Below are 3,515 nucleotides of genomic sequence, written 5' to 3'. Positions count from 1 at the left end.
GCTTGGTCAGGTCAGATTAGACTAGGCCACTGGGGGCCACCTGTCCACCGGGGAAAAAAAAGTCAGGCAGTCAGCAGAGGAACAACATGGGAACCTGCGTAGGTGGTCAAGCGCTACTTGTTCACACTTGACGCTGCGCTTAAGTTTTGTGACACGGATGTTCACAGGAGCAGGCGTCTGTGTGTTTTTTTTTTCAACCAACACGGCCCACACCTCATGTCTATCAATCGGTGTGGACACGCCAATTGCTCTGCGTTTAGGGTGGATGCTGCCGACTAGAAGTTAACAGCCGGTATCAGGGCAGGCATGGAAGCTTGACGGGTGGGCGCAGACTAGGGTGGAGGTGGGCGCAGAGGCGAAGACCCAAAAAACTTAAGAAGCCTGAATTATTTAGTAGAGTAAAATATAAATTATAGTTAACTCTAATAATATACAGCATGCTAGTTATATGGGTCTAATGGAAACAAAGTAGAGGAGCCCGGGTCGTGGCCCAGGTTGCGGGGCTACGGGCCCGCCACCGAGGGTAAAGGTGGCCAATAGTGACCGTGGCCAGCTGGTGGTGGAACGGCAAGGGGTTAGAGATGGAACCAGATTCTCTAAGGGCAGTCCCAATGTGACAGGAGAGCAGTTTTTATAGTATTAACTTTCTTGCCATATAGACAAAAATATTGAGCATGTATTTAGGAGTAAATAAAGAAAGAGAAGGAAATTATAAGAAACAGTTTCTCACATGAAAAACGATGTCTACTCGCGCTCCAAGATACAAGAAAGTGCCGGCCTTGTTAGGCCAGTCCCAATACAGTTTCATGGGTGATTTCATGGTTGGACACGCAAGCATATATAGGCTGATTTGGCACCTTCTTTAATAGGAGAGAGAACATTCCCGTTTCATGGCCACGAAACTCCCTTGGCGCGGCTACCTAGTTTGGTGAAACGGGATGAAACCCGCACTGAGGGCTCCGGCATTTCATCGCCGGATCTGCAGTAGCAATCCACTGCACCTTGCCTCCCGCACCCTCCCAGCTCCCGCACTCCCGCTGGGGCGGCGCTGCGTCCGCTGGGGCGGCGCTGCGTCCGCTGGGGCAGCGTTGTGCCTGCTCCCTCCGCTCCCGCGCTCGTGCTCGCCTCCACTCCCGCGCTCGTGCTCCTGCCCCCGCGCTCACGCTCGCCTCCGCTCCCTCCGCACTCGCGCTCGCCTCCGCACTCCCGCGTTCGCGCTCGCCTGCCTGCTCCCGCGCTCGCCGAGCCCGTGCTTGCGCTCGCCTCCTCGTCCTCCGCTCCCACGCCCACGCTCCCGCTCGCCTCTCCCTCCGCTCCCGCGCTCGCGCTGCCGACCCCGCGCTCGGGCCGATTGCTGACGGAGCAGCAAGATGCCGACGGCTCCGGCTGCGATGCCAGCGCTGGTGGCTCCTACTGCGGCGCCGCCGCCGTCGCCGGTGGCTCCCTGGTGTGTCTCCTGTTCTTTGATTTTTGCAGTAGAAATTGGTTGTTGGTTCTTCAATTTCACAGATCTAAAAGTTCTTCAATTGCTTTGTTACTTATGGTCAAATCTTATGTAGGAAATGTTACTAAATGTGTTCATGTCTTTCCTGAAATTTGTGGTAGTAAGAACAGTCATGTATGTACTTTTCATGATTTTAGACTATGCTATTTTAGGGTACCACTGCAAATTTCTGCCAACAATCTGAATCTGAACAAATTGTTTATGTACATTTTAGGGTTCGTTATGTTAATTTGTTACAACACCAAGCAACACCGAGCAACACCACCGACCTCCATGATTTCTCCTTTGATGACTTCCTAGCCGAGGAGGAAATTATAGATGACGTCGTCGGCGAAGCAACCAAAATTCTGAAGCGTAGCATCGAAGCTCTCCAAGAAGTGGTATATGATCCTCGAAGTGGTCCGAGGAAGTATATCAAAAGGCCAAGGGAGCAGTATCATCAACTTCTAGTAGATGACTATTTCTCAGATAATCGATTGTATCCTGCCAATATTTTCCGTCGGAGATTTCGTATGTCAAGGCCACTGTTTCTACGCATCATTTCTGAGCTAAGCAAATGGTCCAATTATTTCACTACACAGTTGAATGTTCTTCATCGTCAAGGTCTAACACCATTGCAGAAATGTACAGCGGCTATTCATCAATTAGCTAATGGCAGTGCCGCAGATCATCTAGATGAACATCTAAAGATTGGTGAAAGTACTGGATTAGAGGCAATGAAGATGTTTGTCGAAGGTGTTATTGCAGTTTTTGGTGAATTCTATTTGATATGCCCTACTGTAGAAGATGTTGAGCGTTTGCTCAAGATTGGTGAGAGTCGAGGTTTTCCTGGCATGTTCGGGAGCATTGACTGTATGCACTGGCACTGGGAGCGATGTCCAGTAGCATGAAAGGGCCAATTCACTCGTGGTGATCAAAAAGTCCCAACCATAATACTTGAGGCCGTGGCCTCTCATGACCTTTGGATTTGGCATGCGTTCTTTGGAGTTGCTGGTTCTAATAATGATATCAATGTTCTTAACCAATCAACTCTATTTATGAAAGAATTAAAAGGTGAAGCTCCTCGGGTGCAATACATGGTCAATGGGAATCAGTACAACAGAGGTTATTATCTTGCAGATGGAATTTACCCAGAATGGGCCGTATTTGTGAAGACAATATCATTACCCATCACCGAGAAGGACAAGTTATTTGCACAACAGCAAGAATCAAAGCGAAAGGATATTGAACGAGCATTTGGTGTCTTGCGCCGCCGATTTTGCATATTGAAGCGGCCAGCTCGTTTATATGATCGGGGACATCTTGAGAAAATTGTGCTAGCTTGCATCATACTTCACAATATGATCGTTGAAGATGAAAAACCAGAGGACATTGAAGAGAATCTTGATTTGAATGAGCCTCCAAGTACGATGACCGTTGAAGCACCAGAATTCTCCCCAGAAGATTACGTCCCATTTGAAAGAGTGCTAGAGAAGGATGCTGATATTCGAGATATTTCAACTCATAAACAACTTAAGAAGGACTTGGTTGAGCATATTTGGCAAAGGTCGAGGGCCAGTCGAAACATATCTTGAGTCTGTGATATCATATATGTAATATATTTTATATATCTATGCCCGTCGAAACAGAGTCTGTGATATCATATATATAATATATTTTACATCTATGCTGTCGTGGGCTTGGTTGACCATATTTCACATTCGTGTATCCATTTCACAAATACATGTGGCCACACAATTGCGGGAGCACTAGATCACCATATTATGCTAGCAGTAAATGTTATGGATAATTTAAGAAAATGTGAAATGAAACTGTGCACTGGGAGTCCCAGTTTCGTTCACCAGTTTCATTCTCCTGAGATGATGTGGCATCCTTGGAAATCGCAGTATGAAACTGACTGGCCTTAGGGGCTGGTCGCCGTTTCCTCCAATAAGACCTATATGCTCGGAGAGCGCACATTTACTCGCTCGTCATCGGGAGGAGCGTGCATTTACTCGCCGCGGGCGGCTCG

At 47.9% G+C, this 3,515-nt stretch overlaps 1 pseudogene; it reads left to right on the top strand.

Annotated features, from left to right (window-relative positions):
- The first annotated feature begins 1,202 nt into the window (after positions 1-1,202).
- LOC120698678 lies at positions 1,203-3,173 on the top strand (annotated as a pseudogene).
- The last annotated feature ends 342 nt before the right edge of the window (positions 3,174-3,515 follow it).

This window comes from Panicum virgatum, chromosome 3K (assembly GCF_016808335.1).
Source record: "Panicum virgatum strain AP13 chromosome 3K, P.virgatum_v5, whole genome shotgun sequence".
Classification (NCBI taxonomy): domain Eukaryota; kingdom Viridiplantae; phylum Streptophyta; class Magnoliopsida; order Poales; family Poaceae; genus Panicum; species Panicum virgatum.
Note: the sequence above shows the minus strand (reverse complement) of the source record. Positions and strands in the feature narration are given on the sequence as shown.